This window comes from Copadichromis virginalis, linkage group LG7 (assembly GCF_057382275.1).
Source record: "Copadichromis virginalis isolate Kocher_CV1m ecotype Utaka linkage group LG7, C_Virginalis_male_GT1.1, whole genome shotgun sequence".
Taxonomy (NCBI): Eukaryota; Metazoa; Chordata; class Actinopteri; order Cichliformes; family Cichlidae; genus Copadichromis; species Copadichromis virginalis.
The window spans coordinates 6,461,228-6,484,125 of record NC_140624.1 but is presented as its reverse complement, the minus strand read 5'-3'; the positions used below and the strand labels follow the sequence as shown (position 1 = coordinate 6,484,125).

The 22,898-nt window shown below is 42.5% G+C and overlaps 1 protein-coding gene across 4 annotated transcripts in view; it reads left to right on the top strand.

The window, feature by feature from the left end:
- The window catches only part of brsk2a (BR serine/threonine kinase 2a), a 177,060-nt gene that overhangs the window by 603 nt on the left and 153,559 nt on the right, over positions 1–22,898 (top strand). The gene's annotated exons all lie outside the window — the stretch shown is intronic.

Below are 22,898 nucleotides of genomic sequence, written 5' to 3'. Positions count from 1 at the left end.
GGAGCAGCAGCGTGGAAGCCGTTCAGCAGCAGAAATGATGACAGTGTGATGGGCAATGAAAATGAACTTTTTGTGTTTTGGCTCCCCTGTTTGTATGTGTGTGCGTGTGTGTGTGTGTGTGTGTGCTCTGTGATTGGAGCACAACGCCCGTTAATCCCGATTTGCCTGATACATTGATCTATTCTTAGTCCGCAGGCACGCATGGGGGAGGCAGGCGTTTCTCCTATAGGCTCTGGCTGCAATACGTGGGTTTCCTCCGTTACGGAGTAACATGTCCCACCTTGACAGATGAGCTGTTCACAGAGCTGGGAAATAAGAGCCACGCTGATGTATATTCATACACCCCCAGCCAGGAGATGCGACTGGGCTTCCTATAAGAGTCACATGCTTTATCTGAGCCTAGACAGCAATGACACTGCAGTTTCTAAAGTTGCATGGCACATGCTCTCTCCAATCAGCAGGTCTCGATTCCATAATATTTCACGCTAGGTGATGAGTAGCCCACAAGCCAGTAGCACATCACTGTCCAGTACGTCCCCCTGTTGAACGGTGAGAATCCTCTGCCATCAAGTACATGCAGCCAGTGGAGCCATGTGAAAGGAGAGGCAGGCACAGCCCTGTGTAGGCAGAAATAGCAGGAGTGATGCAGCATGCTCTGTAAGCTCAGCAGCACTTAGAATGAGAGAGGCAGTGGGACTTTTTCTTCTGCTCTTTCACTATCTCTCTGTAGATTTTTCTTCCCATCTGTTGTCTAAAATGGCTACAATAGGCGTTAGTTCCCCTAGCCCGTCCAGCTGGTCATGCTGAGCAACCCTGTGTGTATGTGCAAATGTTTGTGCGCGCTCTCAGACAGTATGCTTTCTTAAAATGACCACTTAGTCACCTGACCAGCGCTCACTGTTCATTAGTGGGTCTGAGGGGGGAGGGAGCACGTCTTCATAATCCCTCTTTAACTGTAGAAGATATTTGAACGAGTCATGTTTCGCACCATGACGCCCACAGGTGGATTCAATAAAAGTTAGTTAACCAGCACAGTGCGATGCATAATGATTTCCATATGATCTATTAGTCGTAGTTAAAGTTTATGCAGCAGTTGATTTTTAAAACAACCTAATAATACACGCAGTATTCACATCCTCCTGACACCTATCTATTTTATCATTTGTGTTTACAGGAACCCCTCACTCACTTTTAAATAGCTCTCAGGAGTCCCTAATGTGTGTTTATGATGGTGCAGAGCTGGTTCCATGGCTGGATATTTAATCATATGTTGTCTCTGTAATCTATGGCACAGTGTGTATTCATGTGAATGCTGGGGCAGATTTCGATGAACGTTTCGTACTCTCCTCTGAAGTCTAGTATGGAGTATGCAAGTTACAGGTCAGCTTGCAAGGTATAACTTTTATCAAACTTACTTGGGCTGAATTTATCAAAAGGTTTTTACTTTTTAAAACATTTTTCAGTCAGACAGGTTTTTCTAATTGAATAACAGTCATTTAGTTTGAATGCTTTTGCTCTGGTTTTTCAATTACATCTCGGGGCTCATATGCACTGAAATAACCAGGCCCAGCGTTATGTGTTTGTCCATGTTCTCTGTTAGAAAATTCATTTGGTTATTGGCATCTGTGGTGCTAGTCCACGCCAAACCTATTCAGATTAATGACACTGCCTAATATCCCATTCTCCCATTTACCATTTGTTAATCTGTCAGATCTTTTTCCCAGGCCCCACGGAAAGGGTTGGCCTGGCAACTGAGTGCACCCAATGGGCTGGTCTTAACCGCAAGTGACAGCTGAGACTGTCCAATGAGCAAAGTCCTCTGTGAGCTTTCCCAGGCTATGGTTTGCTGGTATTATTGGAGGGGAGAAAGCGGAAGCCCTCTGGTAGATCTGGCGATCCTGCTCAGAGGAGTTGTGCTTTTCCATGTTCATTAAGTGATTAGGCCCTGTCCTGACATATACACATAAACACACACACATGGCCACCTCAGTAATTCTGGTTGGCTTTCTGATCTAATCCTCTACACAGCCAAAGCCCCGTCAGCTCTTACTCACACGTTCACGTGGCCCAAAGGTAGCATTCTAACTCCTGTCCCACTCTGGCTTTCAAACTCCACCTTCATGTTACTGTGCAGCTTGCATACAACAAGTCACATATACTCTTTTGCAGTGATGCAGTACAAATAGTGGGATGCATATTCTATATATTCCCTTGTCACAGAAGAGCAAGCGTGTTTACTCAGTACTTGTAGACCATATGACGATTTCTTTGTCAGGTGTAAGATGGGGCCTGAAGCAGTCTTGAAATATTGAGTGTTCTTATCGGGGCTGAAGCATCAAAAGTATGGAATCCAGGTTTTGGCCCAACCTGCCCAGTGCACTGTCTACGGTTCTATGTAGTCAATGAGCCTAAAATCCAAGATTTAGTTCATTCTGGAAGGTGGTGGGAAGACTAAGGAAAAACTCATTTGTTTTGATTTCACGATGATTTGATCATGACAGACAGACAAACCCTGTTATCCTGATGCAACTCTAGTTCACGCTTTACTTGAAGAATATTTAAACACCACAGTGCTCACCGGATTAACATCCTTAACACCTCCACGTGGCTAATTAGCATGAACAACATGGACACATGGCTAATGATTGTATCATTATGCATGATATAAACTTGACTGAAGCTACTTCTCAGTTGGACTTTCTCAGCCTTTATTTACATGTGTGTTGTTTACCCCAACACAAAACGTGCTCTTAATGGCTAAAAGTTTTGGCTAACACGGTGGTGTCTTTGCAGTTAGCTACAGGGCCGAACTGGTCTCATTTTAGCATCTATGGAGGATCTGAGAAGCTGTGTTTCACAACTTTCACTAGATTTCTTCCCTAAAACATCCTATGAACAGCTCTGGTAGCCATGGGATGACAGGATGAGGGCAAGAAACATACAATAGATGCAGAAGGTGGAACATTTGCATTGTGGATTCTGGATTTGTATTTGGTATATGTGTGCATTTACTCTCTCAGAATTCCCATTCAGCTTTACTTTCTGTCAAACACTAAGTTGAACTCCATGCACTGTTAGGCTGTATTATATCCTATATTAGCTTCACGAGGCTCTAATCTGTGTCACGATGGCCTAGAGACTGAGGTAGCACTTATTAAAACCCTTATTAAAATGTAGAACTTGAATGTCTCCATCACGCTGGGATTTGCAGTCACAGCCTTCTTGCATTTCAAAATCGTGTAGCTTTGTTTGACAAAGCTGAATATGTTTAATTTGTGTTTTTGCCAGTGCACTGACTTAACACAGGCTGAATCACCGCTCTGTTCCTTAATGCTTTGGAAAACACTGCCTTGCTTTGCCTTTACTTTGTTCCTGAAGGCTGTTGATTAGTGAAATAGAGGCCTATTGTCTGGAAAACACTGCATGCTAATCCAGCGTAAATCCCAGTTTTGTTTTTTGTTTTTTCATGCTAGACTTGGATATTGACAGGCTAAGCGATGGAGGTTGATGTGTAGGCTCCTTGATTCCTTTGGTTGACGTTTAGAGAGTGAAATCATTTGTGCTTCAGTGACTTTCATATTGACTGCTCAGCTGATAAAAAGCTCTGCGTGATGTTGTGTCTTGCGTTCTCTTTCTCTCTTTAGGTCTCTCTGCTTTTATCTATATGCTGGAGAGTTCTTGTTTTGGGTTTCCTGTGCCTACCAGGCATTGGAGCCAGCATCTAGCTGGTCTCGCTGTTTTAGAGTCGGCAAAGGGCCGGCTGGTTTCTAACTCCAACTGCCGATTTCACTATTTGCAGTATTGGGTTGTGTTTGTGCATCTTTGTGTATGAACGATGGAGGAAAATCCATCCATGTATACATTACCCAGATTGTTCTTGGAGCCTGGTGCAATGGTGATGCACAACCGTTAATTCGGCATTGATTGATAGCTAGTAAGCCGGTGATTTAGTTCATCGGCCACTCCCAAAGATTTCCTGTCAGGTGAAATAGATCCATACTGTTTCACAACACATGATATTCCTGATGATGACAAGTGACTAGGACATGTTCGTTCAATGCTGCCAATGAAAAGCCACTTGGCAAATCCACAAAAGTGAAATGCATTTGGGTGCTTACACGTGTGCGTCTTGTGAATCGAACAGGTGATCGTACTACAGGTGATCTATAGCCTCCTTGCCATTTAAAAAAAAAAAAAAAAAAAAAAAAATGAAACACAAAAAGCTCAAACACAACTCTCTTACTCCCCCGTGTTCACAAGATTACCCAGAAAAAGATGCCAGGTTTGACCTAAAATTGGTGAGTGAGGGGAAATAAATGAAAGGCTGCGATGATAGGCCCATGTTTCAAGGGGCCTGTTCAAAGATTCAGGTCAGAGAAGCCCTGACCCAAAAGCTGTACTCTGTTGCTCCCAGCTGGATAGCACCTCATGTTAGGATGCTGGATCAGAGCTGTAGAGCAGGAAGGCAAGCTTCCTCGGTCTCAGCCGTTTGGCTGTCTAGCTAAAGCTGAAGCCCTGCTCTCTCTGTATTGAAATGTATCTGAAATAATGGGAGATGTGTGCGTGTCTCGCCTAGGTTGTTATATTTTGGATAAAAATATATATTTAATGTGTATTTAGGCTGTTGCTTCAATGTTCTGGTCATTTTTATGGGTTCTTTAAGTAACTCAAACCAAGAATGTAGTCTTTTCACAGTCTGCATCGTTGGCTGACGTTATATAATGATGATGGTCTCTGTCATTTAATGTCCCTCTCTTCTCATCTCCCTCGCTCCATCTCGTTCCCTCTCTGTCCCTCTTCCCCATGGCCAGTCAAGATTCATACAGGGATTCAGCCATGTGGTAAATCAGACAAGACCTCAGTGGAATTGCATCGATTGGGAGGAATGTATGTAGCCAACGATTTTCAGAGATTAATGACGAGGAAAGAGGTGGAGAACTGGTGCAGGGGGGGCAAAGGGAAGGAGGAACCTTGAACCGAGAGAGCATGAAGCTGTGGTGAATGTTCTGACTGAAGTGGAGGTTATTAATTAAGGCAAAGTATCGATCATTCTCTTCATTATTCTCCCCTCCTCCCTGATTTTCATCTCTCTATTGCTGACCTCCAGGCCAGGAAAGGGTTCAGTCTTTAAATGGGAGGACAGTGAATAAAGAGCGGGAGTGCTGGAATAGTCTCTGTGGCTGATCATGAATGAGGGTGTTTATTTATTGTGTGTATTTTTTGGACAGGCCCCATCACATCCTATTTGGTTTTCAACCTAACTCAGTGCATGTGCTGTCACTACATCTCTGTTACATTACATAGCATGGAGAATCAGGTTAGGGCGACGTGATGCTACGGTCTGTTTTCCCTGAGTTACAGCGGGCCACATACACACCCACGCAAACAATATCTGTTCACTCTGTCCATATCTTTCTCTCCATCACTGAGGTCCCCACTTCTGCTCAGCTTCTGTGTTTCGTGTAATGTGTTATCGTCTCGCACTATTTCAAATTTCACACTGCTAGTTTTGCAACGCAGCACTGAGAATGCGAGCAGAAACGTACCATTTTTCTTTTCACGGTGCAAAAACTGTTACATTTATACTTGATTTTGTTTGCACTGTTCAAACAAAGTCACTGTTCAGTAAAACATGCCTCTTGTTCGGCTTTTAAACATCCTTCTACCAGCCGCAGTCTCTGTGAATGTTTGATGCTGCCAGTCAGCTTTTCAGTCAGTCAAGTCAGCTGCCACATCTTTTGTTCTGTGTTAACTTGGAGCATTTAGGAGACACTATAATGTATTAAACGTCTGTGCGCACAGCAGTTGTCTTAATCAGCCAGCCTCTCTTTCTTTCGCGCTCTCTCTCTCTCTCCTCTCCCAGTTCAGATTAACCCTTGCTGAGCTGCCTGTCTGGCTCTGACTGTGAGAACACCGGGTTGGTTGCCAAGGTTGGCTGTCTGGTTGTCATGGTTTCCCTGCTTCTTGCTGGTTCCCAGTCTTCCCTCATGAAGAAATAAAGGGAATACTCTCTCTCTAACTCTCTCCTCTTACTGTCTCTCATGCTGTCTCTATTGCTCTCATTCCTCTCGCTTTCTAGCTCTGTAAGTGGCTGCAATCTGAAGTTAGCATCGTAACAGTCATGCTGCAAAGTCCTCCGCTGCTTTTCGCAAGCTTGTCTTTGTTTCTGTTTCCCTGCCTCGCTGCTACATGCCTCTGGAAAAAGAGTCTGTGAACGACTGTTTTGAAGAAATGCTGCATGTGTGTGTTGGCCGTGTGCTCGCGCGTGTGCTCAGACATACGGTCATGGATCAGACCGGCTTGCCCTGCTCTGTGCTCTGCGCTGTGTGCTGTGTTCCCATTTAAATCTGGGAGATTAGCACATGTGGGGAGCCTCGGCTTTAGTTGCTGTCAGCTCAGTTAGCCTTGGCACGCTGTCCTCAGATCAGGGGGGAATCTCTGCGCTCATCCCCCCTCCAATGCTGTCTGTCGCGCTGTACCTTATCCATTAAAAAGTAGGGGAGTGGGCCACTGACCTTGACTTTTGCAGCATTTTAAAAAACACACACATCACGTTAATTCAGGATGTGAATTTAAAGATATTTTTTTAAAATGAAATTTTATAAGATTCCAAATGTTAAGTAGCATTATTTAAAATGCTTATACTGCGGCAAGCTTTAAGTGGTATATTTAATTTTGTGAATCTTCCTGTTTCTTTTTAACTAACTAACAAATATCAGCAGATGCATACTAAAAGCTTTTGTGTACTAAATGAATACATTGGAAATCAAGTGTGAAGATAAATGAAAGAGTCGTGTTTGTCATTTTAGGATTCTTTTTAGCCAAGCTGGCTAATTCACCTGGGGTGCTTTGCCATTAAGAAAGTCAGCTAGCCTGGAAAGTTTTGCTTATTGAAGTATAATTGAATTTCCAGTATGAATACACTGAATGAATGACTATTAAATTGCACGAACTGGTGCCTTTGCTTTAGCAGACCTGCTGGCAATCCCCTTTGGACTGCATTCCAAGAAAAAAAAATACATGAATGAAAATGTGCGCTCATTTACTGAGTGAAGCGCATCCCAGATGGCAGGGACAGGGTAATTGTGATGCATTCCGAGTTTCCACTGCCACGCGCTCTGTTGTCAGCTCTTTAGGATATGGAGCACAATGTCATCCACGAAACACCTGAGACGTGGCTCAGCATGTGAAGTGAAGCAGACAGGCCTCAATAAGATTAGGTTAGATGAGCATGACTGGTCACAAACCGGGAACCTGCACTGCCTTCTTGTCTCTTTGACACTGACTTCTAACACTTGGCCGGACTTAAGAGACTTATCACGATGTTTGCGAGCTCAACTCATTTTATCCCAGCGTGAAAGATGAAGGTGACTGTTATTTATCGAGAGAGGGAAGAGGACAGGTTTGGTTTGATAATGGGCCTGGATCACAGGTGTACCACAGTTGTTCGGCCAAAACAAACAGTTTCTTTTGTGTTGCCACTCGATCAGAGACGGGGTCAGCGCTTTGAGCCTGCTGCCAGGTCACATCCTCTGTCATGACTACAAATTAGGATGAAAACTGATCTGAGATGACAGTGAGTCTAGTACAGTGTAACTAATTATTGGGAAAATTCAGAAACTGTATTATTCTCATACATTTTAGGTAAAAAAAACAAAAACAATCTGCTTCATATTTTTGCACAATCTTTGCTTTGGTTTGCTCAAAGATTTGGTTAAATTACTACTTTAGAAGTATAGGGGTGTTTATTTCAGTTATTTTGTGTGTAGGCTTTGATTGTTGTTTGTTGTGGCTTCTGGTGTTCAGCTGGAAATGTAGATTACAGTAGCTATGCTGTGAAATAACAGTTCAGTGACAGCTAAATGTCAGTACTTTACTACTGTAGTTAATGTGTGTTTTGAATGTGTTTTTTCCCTCTTTTGGCCTAAATTGTTGGTTCATCCAGTGCTACTTTCCTCAAAATCTGTGGCCTTGCAGTACTGTGCTAGTTTGTAAAAGTATTTCAGCATAAATCTTTTAATACCACCAGAAAGCTTTCCTATTTGGACATTGCACCAACCAGAATTTAGCTTTCTCCCTGTATTATTATTATTATTATTATTATTATTTAACACCAATTAATAGGGGACAGCATTAGACTAAAGATTAGGTGCTATTTATTATGCATCATTACCACTGCACTGCTTGTTCCTTTGTTAATGTTCTCATATGAACTGACTGGAAATATTAAATTAATTCTCATATAATTAGATTATTAACTCTAAAACTCACATTTATGTTGCAGTTGAAAATGAATAGCTCTATTTTTCTTTCAACAGGCTTAAAGTCTGAGTCAGACGAAGTAAATAGAAGCCCTATAGAATCTATTCAATACTGATGAAAAAATATCCTCAAAGGAGCCCGACTTTTGTTGGTGTCAGATCTTTATCTTTTTTTTTAAGTTTTGCAATTTTGCTTTCTTACCTTACATCTCACTTCCCTTTTCACACTCTTTTTACAAATTAGACAGTTTGTGGGGTAATTGTTAAAATAAAAAAGCGATGAAGTCATTGGTTGTTTCATCTTTCGATCCCAGCTAGTTGGCTTTGTTTATTCATTGCTAAGAGCAGCTTACTTCTGCGGTGGCTGTTGCTGTGTGTTATGCCACTGTGTGTGTATGTGAGAGTGTGTAGACTGGTCTGACTGCTGGAGCTTTAGTGTGCACTGCGTGTTCCCATTTCACAAGCTCTCTGTCGATACATAACAGCATCTGAGGGCTGTAACTCATGGGACAGGGGTGAACATGAGAGAGGCAGAGAGGAAGGGGGGTACAGCCTTGCCAAAGGAGAGAGTTTCTGAGTGAGAAAAAGAGTCACAGCAGTAAAGCGTCTCTCAGGGTCAGTGCCTCTATTATCATTCAAATCCAGCATGCACACCAACCACGTTGATGCACAGTTGCACATGGTGCACAAACACGAGCACACACACAGAGACTGGAATGTGCTGTGTGCAGGAGTGGCTGCAGCAGAGCTTCTACGGCATCAGTGGTGGAAATGCATCCACAGCAGGAAGGATTGCTCTTGGTACAGAGCCTGAAGACACACAAACATGTACACACACTTCTTCATGCCCGTAGGATATTTAGGAGGCTTGTTCCTCTACTCTTCACTCCCGTCCTCCGTTTCACCTCACAAGAACTTAACTGTCAGTGAAGACGCGTTGGAAAGTGTTTCATACAGTCGGTATATTTGTAAATTGCACATGTATCTTCTCACTGCTATGATGTGATGAGTCAGTAGCCATAGCAACACAGACACACACTCTTCATGTGTAATTTCACATGCCAGGGGTACAATTGTGGCCAAGCCCAAATAAGTTGTTATTTTGATTGGTCAGCTGTGTTTTCTATCCTCGGTGCTGTTTTGATGCATTACAGGGTGTGGAATGAGAGCACGATTGTGAGTCAACAGTGTGTTCGTGTCCATTTGGCTCTGTAGACTCTGCTGCGTGTTGTAGAAAAGCTGACGGCATATGCAGGTTGGCGTGTGGCACCGCATGACTCATGGGTACATTATTATAATCATTATGACAGTTACTGTCCGTATATGATACTCTTTCAACCCGTCTGCTGTGGTGCAGACAGTACAAGTTTACCTTGAGTTTATATAATATCGCTTTTGGGAAACATTTAAATGACAGTACTTGGACCAAACCACTGAAGGAAAGGCTTTGGTGAAGCTTTCATTTAAAATATTTTAAATTACTACCGAGGATTTCAACGGATAAATAATAAAGCTGAACTTATCCTTCTTACACTTGTAATCTCCAAATTCATTTCACCTGTAACCTCAGAATTCATTCCTGTTCTCTTGTATTTCTGTGTCCATTACACTCTGTCCGTACATGTCTTGCAACAGTCTCCCTTTCTGACCCTTCCTCTTCCTGCTCCCTCGTTTCCTCGCTTTGTGCCTAATGGAGGTATTCCCCTGCAGCCTTCAGACCTCGCACTGCCATTCTGCTCAGGTAGGGCTCATTTCATGCAGCATGATTAGATCTCACTGGCTGCAATTCAGGGCTGGATAAGCCAGAGTGCTGTGGGCCTGCATAGTAGCAGAAGGAATTCAATTAAATCTTTACATATACTCCCCTTGCAGTATATACCTGCCAATCTGCACATAATATGCACATAAATTTTAACCCACACAAGCAAGCATGAATGTAAAAATTCTCATACATTACATCAGGCTTTCATTTTTGCACACTATAGTGGCCGTGGCTTAATATACAATGAAATTTGATCTATGTATATATGATTAACCTTGCATAATGCATTAACTCTTATAAGATTACCACCTCCCCTTCTTTTCCAGCTCAGTTTCCACATCTTTCTCACTGTAACACACCAAAGACCCCATTTGTAACATTAAAAATAGTAAATCACACACACACAGCCATTCATGTGTGTGCGTAAATGGGTTAATTTGATGTGAACCGAGGCTATCACGGTGCATCTAATGAAAGACGCATACCCTGTGTTGGCTTTATGGGCCAGTGCTGGTAATTGCCTGTAAAGACTGATCTGAGCTGAATGTATCCTCATACTTCATGTAACAAACCACAAGGGAAGACACTAATAGTAATTGGACAATGATATAAGACTAAAGTGTGTGCGTGTAATTTTAATGTGGCCTCTTCTCACATTTTATTGTCTCTCATTAAAGTTTTTTTTATGTATCTGAGATTTTGTAATGCGTGGCATTTCATATGTTTGTCAGCATAAAACAGAAGTGAGAACTGCACTGCATTATTACTTGATGTTGTTCACTCACGTTTCTGATGCCCTTAAGCTTGTGACTGTGTCTGTACAACTTGAGCTGATTAGCCTTGCAAGGGACCTGAATTTATTACTCTGTCTTCACCAGTGTCATTATACCTCAGCCTCTTATATTCACTCCGTAATGAGACTTTATGAAATATTCTAACCTTTACCTGGAGGTGCTCATTGTATGTGTGTTTCTGTGTATCGGCACTGACGGATACAGCGAAACGAGAGACTGACAGACTCGTGAATACATTTCCACGCACCTGCATGCGGACATAATTCGAGCCTGTGTAATGATTTGTTATTCCAGAGTTTATCGTAGCAGCCGATGAAGGGGTCCAGGCTAGATCAGGCTCATTAAACCTGAGCGAGAGATGTGCCTGTTGGCTGGGTGTGTGTTTGCTTTAGTCTGCGTCTCCTCTCTTCTTACACTTCATCCCCGATCACACTCTCCCTCTCTTTCTATCGCTGTCTCTAACGGAGTACAACACTAAATCAGCCTGGCCTTTTAATTAAAAGTCACATTTTCTGTGCTCTAAGCGCGCTATAAACAGGCTGAGCTGCACATGGACACCTCACTGCTCCCTCTCTAAAACATGTACAGTAGACTGTAGACTGTACGTCAGACCAGCGTCGTGAGAAGAATGTTGATCTTTAAGAAAAACCTCTTCATTCGTCATGTACTTAATTTTCTCACTCGTCTAAAAGAAGTAGTTAATTTACCCCCCTTTGTCTTGTTTGACTTTAGGAGTAGACCCTCTCTGCTGCCCTTGCCCCATTTGAAGATCGCTTTAATGAAGTGCTCTTGTTCCCTGTGAATTATACTGCAGCAGTTTTTATGTCACGTATGAGAAGTCCCATGTATGAGGGCATGGAGGTGAGAGATGAGTACAGAGAGCTCACCGAGGCCCTCTCCCGGGGCCCGAAGTTATGTGTCCAGACTACGGAGCGATTCATTAACCGATTCCCAGCACTCGCATCAGGCCTATTCGGGTTCACACAGGCTCTCAGCCTGATGTTGATCTTGCCTTTACATGCCCCTCACACACAAGGCAGTCTCTGAAGTCTTATGGAGAGGCTAAGCATGGTTGGTGGAGATTGGGGATGAGGGTCCTCCATCTAGTTGGTGTTATATAAGCACAGAGTGATTAGTGGTCTCCCTGTGGGTGTCGTCTTGGTTTAATGGCTAGAACCTCATGTCAAACACAGCTGCTATTTAGTTTTAAGTGGATTTTACCCATTTCTGTTTATGTGGACGCATGTGTAAAATTTCATTTCTGCAACACCAAATCGCATGCAGGGAGTGTTCATCATGTATGAATACGCATACACCGCATTGTTACTCTGTGAGCAAGCATATGCATAGATATAACAGTGATAGCTTGTATGTGATTAATCTCTGAGGCCCTGAGGTGATGGGGTCAGAGCGGAGTTGCCTGTGGTGCTAATGACAGTGATTAAAGTGGGGGTCGTTGGGGCTTAACCTTCATCAGATTCTTCTCCTCAATATGCTGTCCCCATGGGACATGGCTAACCTTATTACTGCTGAGGAGACCCAGTTTTACTCTTCATAGTCAGCGTGATGAGTAAATTGATGTTTTTTTTTTTTCTTCTTTCACTTTATTATTTTTTACACAATGCCACATCATAACCTTAAACTTTTCTCTTTAGAAATTACATTCAGCAGAAGTAGAATTGGTAGCATTGTAAAGCACTCTACCAAGGCTAGCCCTTATTCTTTCTAACATCTAGTTATTCAAGCAGTTAAATATTTGGCAAATTATTCAGTGATATATTACCTCATTTAGCTGTGGAGTGTATTGCAGGGAAAGTTTAAAGCCTCTATTAGCTGTTCACCCTGTAATCTGAAACAACCCTGTTTGATTTCGTCAATTTATCATATAATATATAAGCCTTTATCACATTGCAGTCCATTTGGCATATTAAATCTTGTAACCCACATTATCCATTGTGGCACAACCCAACATCCACAATGGCAAAGCAGAAGCTGATGACAAGACAATATTTAACTTCAAAAGTTCTTTGAATGTTAATAATCTGGATGAGTGATTAGCCCAATTATAATAATACAAATAATGGCCTACATTTATATTGGTTCAGCCAGTTAGCAAAACAAGTTAATTAAGCCACGCCACATTAGTCTATGATTATTTTATTTGGACATGTAATAGCTTCAGAATGCCTCAGTGCTCACATGTTTCCAACCAAACATTGCAAATGATCCCCATCATATTAAAACCATTGGCCGCTTTGCCTTAATAGGGGTTTCCCATATTCCCCAAGCTTGCGGTAATATCTGAGTTGGATCCACATTCTCAGCCCAGCACACTGGTGAGACTGAACTAAGAGCTGAAGTCTTTTTAATGGGTTTTATCAACCATTTTCAAAGGTGCTTTTTCCTGCACCACTTGCTTTGGTTTTTTCCATCAACTTCTTCCTCGCTCTCTCCACCCCCTCCCTCATTTCCATCCGCTTCTCCTTTTTTTTTTTTACCCTGCCTTTCCAATTCCTCCTTCCTGTCCTCAAACTCCCTCACCATTTTCTCTGCAGCTCTCAGCGTCACCCTGCTGTTCCTCTCCTCCTCCATCTCTCTGTATTACCCCTTTTCAGCCTAATGGGATCATCGGTTAACATGTCTCCCTCTCTAGCCTAGGTCTCTACTATATCCTCGCTTATCGCTGTGAAGTTAATGAAATGGAGTTCAAGAATGACCCCTTCCCTCCATCACTCCCTCTCCACTTTCTCACCTATAGTATCTTCATCCCCTCATAGCAGCCTCCTTCTCTAAGTATCTTTATTCTTATAACCTTATTATTTCTTTCCTCTGACTTTAAATCTAAAGTCCAAAGTGAGCAACCCTCAGTTTTTTTTCCTTACTCGCCTCTCTCCTATCTTTAATTCCTAATCCTAGTCTTTGCACACAATCGATGAGGCTGTAAATGAATTTCTTCCCTTCCATCAGTATTATTATCTCCCCAAATCCTTTTTAAATGTCTGTATTCTGTAGCTCTGCCTAATACTGAAATAGAAAGGCCTGGTTGCACATAATGTTGTGTGCTCAATAGGTACAAACACCACCTGCCTACTCCCTTGGCCTCCTCTTAAAGCTTTCTTTCCTCTAACTGCCAATGTTGCGCTTTGATCAGTGACCCTGAGTCTTTTTGTATAAGTTGTAAAGCAGAGAGGAGGAGGAATTCTGCATGTGTTGGTGTATATGTCTTGTGCATGCACGAGTGCTGTCATCTCAAGCCTCCCTAACTGTCAGAAATGTCACATAAGGGTTGCCCACACAGATGGCATTGTTGGTGGGCTGTGTACGTATAATGCTGTCACCGTGTGCGTGCATTCGTGTGTTAGAGAGAGAGGGAGAGTCTGGCTGGCCTGTCAGACTAATGCACAAATATACTGCCTGTAGCTTGGCTCATGGGTTAGTCAATGAGGAAAATGCATATGTGGATAAATGCAAAGGATTATCTGTCACAGAGTCCCTGAATATAATCACGCACGCACATGCATCCACACACACACAGACACACACAAAGCAGCAAACCGAGCAGGGAGCGTGTGCCGGCATACCTGGTGAGTTCAGACAGCATGTCAGCATCTCACAGCAAGAGGTTCCAATCAAGACAGCGATGCTGACGTCCCCACCAGCCCCACCCCCACCTGGCTTGTATTCAGTCACCCTCTTACCCCACCTACCCATCCATGCATACATTCCCCCACGCATGAACACTGATATATCTTTACACCACACTTGAGTGCAAAAAGATTCTGCTTTTTTTTTTTTTTTGTTGAGTTGCTTTATTCAGACGTACACGCGGGTGAGTGAGTGGGAGTGCCGGTTATTTTTATACTGTGCATGCGCCTGTTTGCGTGTTAGTGTGCGCGCATGTGTGCATACTGTTTTCTTCTATACCTGGTTACCCTCATTGCTGGACATCATTATAGTCATATGGTCACCATGGTAACTAGCATAGTGTGTGCGTGCGTGCGTGCGTTTTGCTGGCTTTGATGATGCACCTCATTCATTCATTCATTCATTCTTATAACTGTTACTGGGGCTTTGAAACTCCAGGCCACATTACACTTGGGGGTTAGCTATAATTGATAGGACGGTTATGTCATCAAAGGCCCATGTGATCTCTGAGATGTCACAGAAATTGTCAGCGATCGCAGTTTATTGCTGATATGTTTTTAAAATTTTGCTGTCACCCTGCTGTCGCATCATTATTAACAACTACCTCATTGGTAAGGCACTCATAAACTCTCTTATGCTAGTTGTTCTTTATGCAATGACAATAAATTAATATTTTAAATTCTCAATAAACATATCAGTAACTGATTTGATTAAGTTTTAAATAGTTTGGCATGTAGCCCCCAACACCCAAAAACCTGCCAAAAATGCAACACTTAAATGTCTTAGTCCAAGGGTCTGTCTTCACATTACTTCCTTAGACAACCTTAGATTTTTGTCCTTCCACAAAAATCCCCAAATAAACTAGATCTAAACCAGAGAAAAGAAGCTATTTCTTACATTTGACATGTTGACAATACAAATATTCAGAGAAAACCACTCTAATATATGAAGAAAACAGACCATTAATGGGAATTCAGATCAGTGCAGAATAAGAACAGAATATCATCATGGATATAACACTTAGGAAAAGTAAAAGGTAAACTATTTGGAGGAAAAAGAAGAAAACCATCTTTACAAGAAAGAAAATAGATGGATAAGGCCTGAGAGAAAAGGAGATGGTGGCTAGCTGCAAGGATTAAATCTCACTCAGGCCCAGCCCTATGAGATTACCAGCTATCCACTCGAGTGCTATGAAAACACCGGCAGATTAGGCGTATACACATGCAGGCACACCCACACACGCACCCTTATGCATGCACGTAAATATACAAACAATGTAGTGGATTAGGTCCCGTTGCTAACCCAGGGGCCAGGGTGAAGCAGATGGCTGCCCTTTGTATTGTTATGCAACCTTACTGAGAAGCACTCCACAATTCATTTTCTTGACGCATAGCACCCATAAAAACAAATAAGTATAATTACATTATATTATTTTATGCATACTTTGTGAAAACAGTTTGTAATCTTCTCTCACTAATCAGACATCTATTAAAAGCTGTGAAAAGATGAACCGAATAACAGAAGAAATAGAGGAAGAAGAAGACAGGCGGCCCAGGTAGAGCGAGGGTAGTTGTGGCACAGCGCCACAAGGTTTGGAAAAGTGCCAGATAAGCATCCTTGCACACACACAGATATACGCATTAAACACTTGCAAAACCCTCCCGGTAGGGTGCTCGGGTGAGCTAAGGTGACCTGACTTGGTGATGGAAGGGTCACCATGCCAACAGGCTGACTGATGTCACCATGGCAGCCTATGTCTGAAGGAAAGGGGGGAATTGAGTGCAGAGGTGTGTGTGTGTGTGTGTGTGTGTGTGTGTGTGCCTTGTGGTGGCAGGCCCTGTGTGTGTCAGGAGTCAGATGGAGTCAGGCCCTCAGAGTATTCACTGACAAGCTGACATTGAGAAAGTCTGTGTGGTACAATATGGAATGGTTGTAGGGCAAGAAACCGATTAACTGTGTAAGTGTGTTCAGCTAGCTCTGAACACAGTTACAGTATATACATTCACTGGCCACTTTATTAGGTATTCTTTGCTATTATCGGTTTTGTTTTTTTTGTTTTTGTTTTTTTTACCCCTTTTTGCCTTCACAGTGCCTTAATATTTTGTGGCACAGGTTAAACAAGGTGCTAGAAGCACCGCTCAGAGGCTTTGCATTGCTTTCCATGTTGACATGATAGGGTGACGTGGTAGGCCATTTGATGTGTTATCATGCTAGAAACAGCCATCAGATGATGGGTACACTGTGGTCATAAGGTGACGGGCATGGTCAGCAACAGTACTCAGGCAGGCTGCGGTGTTTAAATGATGTCGCAGCAGAAATTGAGACCGATCAGACCCGGCAACAATTTTCCAATCTTCGGTGTGAATTTTAGCCTCGGGCACTAAGTTGACAGGAGTGGCTGCAAGTGTGGTGTTCTGCTGCTGTAGCCCATCTACTTCACTATTCGAAGTGCTTTGCATTCAGAGATGCTCTTCTGCATGCCTTGGTTGTAATGAGTGGTTATTTGGTTTACTTGCCATACTGTCATTGCGAAGCAGTCTGGCCATTTTCCTCTGGCCTCTGGCATCAACAAGGCATTTTTACCTAGAGAACTGTCACTTACTGGATATTTTCAGACCATTCTCTCTAAACCCTAGAGGTAGGTTTGTGGGGAAAATCCCAGTAGATCAGCAGTTTCTGAAATACTCAGACCAGCCCCAGCCAGTCTAGCACCCACAATAATGCCACATATAAAGTCACTTAAATCACCCTTCTTTCCCATTCGGTTGCTCGGTTTGAACTTCATCCATTTCTGTTGACTATATCTACATACCTATGATTAGCTCATTAGAGACTTGTGTTAGCAGGCAGTTGAACGTGTGTACCTAATAAAGCGGACAGTGCTGTTTAAGTGTGTAAATATATATTGTTTTTTTGGTTCTTGCTGTTACCCTGCTGTCGACTCATTAATAACAGCTACCTCATTGGTAAGACGCTCATAAACTCGCCTCTTTCTTCTCTTTCTGTTCCCTCAGTGATGAGTCTTTAGATGAACACAGGACACTAACTCCCTACAGTGATTCACTGGTTTCAATTACAGATTATAGAAACACAGACGGCGGGCGATCTGACCAAGCTCTCTGTGTCTGTGATGCCTCGCTTTTTATATATTCTCACCAACGCACGTAACACAAAGGAACTAAAATATCTGTGACTAAGATGATCATTGCCTATTTCCAGTCATTTCACACAAAATAGTCACTTGCTGCTCATTTCTCAAAGCCTGTGGTCTGTCATAGCAACACAGCCTACTATTATGCTACATTTGAAAGATAAGAAGAAATGATAAAATACAGTATGTCCTTTACTCTTTTTTTTTTTTCTTCATTTGTTGTACTCGAGTACCAATTTCACATTGGGACACATATTTCTAAGTGCAGTATTTTAATCTGCCGTGAGGTATGATGGGAAATTTCAATCATGCTGGGACACAGTGAATGGTTTCTAGGGGGGGGGGGGGGAAGATATGTGGCGATAAAGAAGGTTTAAATAGCATTACTGTCAGAATAAACCATGAAGTAGTGTTAGAATAAAACCCAGAAGTTAGCTTTCTATTGATTTTTAACTAACCACTAGAAGGCCTTTAATAGCTCTTTGGGGAATAGACTATTTATGTGGAGTGTTTATTTGGCTGAGTAGAACTTTTACATGTCATAATGTTACGTAGTTTGTTGCCCGGCATTATTCTTTAACAGCTGAAGTGTTTAAGTATATGGACTAAACCCAGTGTTTTATAGAACTGAGAGCTGGCTGGCCTTACTCTGTTAATGCCAGAGTTTACTGAAAGGTCAGGTCAAAATCACGAGCATGTCTCTGTGTTTCAGTGATTCTCTTGGGAAACAAGTATTCAGCTACTTTTCTCTACCACCGTTTCGCTCACTCTGCTTCTCGCTCTTTAGTCTCTGGTTTTACATCATCTTTTATTTATGCCTACATATCTACAAATGCATATTCAGGCTGTTTCTGAGCCTGCCATTACTTACTACGAAGAGAGAGGCTGGATTTATACATTGGTCTGAGTCTGACTGAGGTCATTCTGAAAAATGGGTGTCAGTCTCACGGTCACATGCGTTGCTCATATGTGCATGCACATTAAAACTCTGTTGCAGGCACAGCAATAATAATAGTCTGGCATCCATTAATTTTTTTGGGTTAGAACAGTCATTACTGTCATCACTGTTCCTCTCTGAATCACTTACTGTCAGAAGATGTGCACACACAAAGACACTCTCACTCACTTTGAATGTTGCCTATACCCTTTCAACCTCTGCTTCTGTATTTCTGTTTTTCTCCCACCCCCCTCAGAGGTGGTGAATCCCCAGGATGACAACCCACCCACCCCCCTTGTTTGCCCCCCTCCATAGCTGCCTGTCAGCCAGGAAACAATAGGGACTGGGGCACATTTGCCTTTAAAAAGAGGCAACACTGACTTACCCTTCCTTCCTGCCGCACTGGGTGTCTTTCTCCCTAGCTTCTTCTTGACTCTGTCTTCCCCCTCACTTTCTATCAACTGTGATAACTCATTAATGTCACAGACCTGTGTGTATGTGCTACAGTTGGCCTATTGGTGCAAGATAGCCAGTGAACTATGTGATCAGGTTAAACACAATGAAATGGAAAGAGGTAAAGGCCAACCATGCCCTATCATATGAACAGGTTCATTGCAGTGTACATGTCAGACAACAAAGAAAGGTTAGCAAAATGTAACGTGAGCACTAACACAGTTGATTTGTTTATTTATTTAGGATAAATAAAAAATGTGTATGGCATGCTGAAGTAGACTGATGGAAAAAATGAATTCAATTAATGATTTAATAAGATTAAACCTGTAAAAACTAAATTTTTGAGTGGCACCTGTTTATCAATTGTTTTATCATCAGTATAACTTAAAGTAAATTGTTCACTATGAGGAAGGGCATGTTATTAATTATGCTAAACCTGTTTTTGCTTTTGTAACTGTAAGAATACAAGAAGAGATAATAAAGGTTAAAACATACAAAGAGGGAGACGGACCGAGCTCTTCTAGCACCATCACCCCCCCCCCCCCCCCCCCCAAAGGAAGACAGATTTATGTTTAAAACATCACTCTGACTGAGCCAGGTTCAGCTAGAGTTAAATGCTTTGATCAGCATGCTGATTATGCTATGTTCCGGACACCTCTGTGTGTGTTAACCTGTCCCTTTTTTTTCCAAAAATGGATGCTGCTTAGCATGGGGACCCTGTAGTCCTACAAACCAAGCTGTGCTGCACTTTAGGCTGGAGAGTGTATGTGTTTTTGTGTGTGTGCCCCGGGCGCTTCTTCCTGAGTGGTCCCTTGGTGCTCCTCAAACTGACATAACAATCATGCACAGACACACACTCAAGCAGTTAGACAAGCACACCTAGGGACTGGCATATGAATGCCCACGCCACACACATGCGTACCCATATATCCGTAAGGTAGAGACGCACAAACTAACAGACAGTCATGCACAGTATAGCCGCAGGCAGTATGGATCAGTGAGGTGCTTAGGAAGGCTAAGATAAGGGTGAAGACAGGGTGAATACAACTAAGTACTGCAGAGTATCATTTCAGTATCAGATGAGCTAAGCAACCATGAGAATCCTGCACATTCGCCAATATATAAGATTTTTAGAATTCTTCTAACACCAGGCTGATTTTAAAATGTTCTTTTTTTTTTTGTTATTGTTGTTCCTCATCGCCATTGATTGACAAGCCACCCTATCAATGCAGTTGAAGGATCGCTATTTTCACGATTATACTGCAGGCTAATGGAGGTGAATCATCTGGTTGCAGATTGTTTTCTGTCAGCGCTGTGGGGAGGTGGTGGGAGTTGGTAGTGGCAGCTGCGTATGTGTGTTGCTGAACTGTAGAGCCCTGTAGTTGATTCCTGTCAAGCCCATAGCACCACACTCAGATAGAGCTTGACCAAGCGTTTAAACGCTGCTCCAGGATTTCCCGCTGGTATGGGCTGAGTGGAAGTGTCAGTCACTGAGAGGTGTGTTTGTGTAGAACTGGCAGCACTGAGGGATGCTGGCAGTTTAGAGAGGTCGAGAAGGTTCAGGAGGCTAGCTTTTGGCATTAAATATGAAAAGCAAGAGAAAAGATGGGTTTGATTAAAATACAGAGGGCGATTTTAGGAGCATGGAGTGTGAATGACCATGTATGAGAAAGTGGGTCATTGAATACCTCAGGCTTGGGAAAATCTCATAGCAGATACCGAAAGGGGAAGTACTCTGTGTGTGTGGTATACATACAAACCCTTGTTTATATGCCCTTAAAAGTGCATAGGCATGCTGACTGATAGTCAACCTTCAAACTTTTACAATGCTTTATAATGTAATTTTGTTTATTAGAACCACGGGTAATGTTAAGCCTTCAAAGATGCTTTAATAGTTGGGTAACTTTACTTTTTTACTAGCATAACCTTGGTAAGCTCAGTTTATATTAACAAGAAGTATATCTATGACCCTGGCAAACAGATATTAGTGACAAGGAGCAGCACTATTTTTTTATTTTATTTTTTTAATGAACCAAGAAAAGTCTGTCAGTCTTTAAACTGAAAGCACTCATTGATAGCCAAATTCTGCCATAGCACTTCCCTTCATAATAACTCTCAACAACTCTCATTTAGGATTGAAGTGCTTTGCAGACACTTGAAACTTACAAAGTTTTCCAAGGAGTCAATCCAAGCAAACCCAGTTACATTCCAACCTCCCATTTGTAAGCGATTCATGTTGCTGTTTTCACATTGATGGTGCACTTTAACCATCTGTTGGTAGTAAAACAGAATTAAAATCAATGCTGGGGAACGATCATCTTATTACAAAGACACCGGAAAAATGATGGCATCTATTAGGCTGCAGGAAGGACACAGAAAAAAGTAGTTGACTGCTGTAGCAGGTGCTTTGACAAACACTGTGACTGTAACATCAGTTAGGCACCACTTGGAAAGACTTGCTGGTCTACTATTTGGTCTTATTTCAGTTAATTGCTGAAAAGAGAGACTGCTGCTGAGATGGTAGGAAAGAAAGCCCCTAGTGTGTGGATGCTCTGACATTTGTTTGGACCTCGTACCAAAACAGCTTTATGATGTCTGATGTCTTTGGCCATTTTCAGATGGTTAGGCACACTGCCACACTGCCTATTTCTTCATGAATTGTTGAAGATTATGAGAACAAGAGCTCAAGTTATTGATCTCCAATTTCCTATCATCTCAGATGATCGAGCAGCTGTGGGATTTTCTGGGAAAAAGTGGTTGATAGAAGCCACACGTCTGCAGACTGAAAAGATCTGCAGCTAAGAATTCTGTGCCTGACACCACAGAACACCTTGGTAGATTAAAATCCTTATTTTGCTGGGAAATACTTGGAGCCACCACCTGTGGCTCCGTTTTACATGCTATATAGGTAGATGTAGTGCCACAATCTCTAGTTGAGGTGATGCTTCTGTCCACAACAAACCAGACATGACCTGAAACCAGAGAGAAGGAATGACTAGGGCAGCCAAAGAGTGTGTCTTTAAGGTTAGCCCGACCTCTCTGACTGGGCTGGTGTGGCTTAGAGATTTAAAGGCATCGTATGTATGTGTGAGCCTTTTGTGCCCCTGCGGCATTAAAGTCGCTTTAAAGCAGGAGGTGGGCGGGGGTGGTTGGAGTTCTCACTTCAGAGGGGCAGCTGTGATGCGGGGGTGGTGAACAGGGGGGGGACTGACTCTGTGAATTGGCCTTGAGGGAGCCGAAACCTTGGGAGCGTCAGTCATCCACTGCAACAAAGGAGACTTTCTACGTGTTCATGTATACGTGTGTGAAAAAGTTAAGAGCCTGAGCAATTGTTTTTTAAATTAATTGTTTGGTTTTTTTTTGTATATGTGACTCTGTTTTAATGGGAATTTAAAAAAAAAAAAGTGCTGCCACTGCAAGATTTAAATCATAATGAATCTACTGACCCTGAGAAATGCTGCATTTGCGAGTGTTCGGTATGGTGACTGTGTTGGCGTGGGGTGGGGGCAGCTAATGAAAGCGCAGCTTGTATTTGTGAGGGTTTCTACGGTGACCTGCTTTGTCCTTTATACATTTGAAATGCACTGAATCAGGAGGTGGTGGAGCTATTATTGTGGATGTGTTTTATTGGGTGAAATGTGTTTTCCTGTTTTGACTGTGTGAGGGCTTAAGAAGGTACCACGAGAGGCACTCACACTCAGACTCACTTGGCTTTTATTGGAGCAGACAAAGCACACAGTCAAACAGCTGGCAGCCCGACGGCCACGATAACATTAACGAAACATCTATCCAAACATATTAGTAAGCATTTGGAAATAGTGTGTTTGACGGTGTCCTTGTGTGTGTTTCTGCTGCTGTCAAGATCTATGTCTGTTTGTGGAAGTGCAGAATCTTA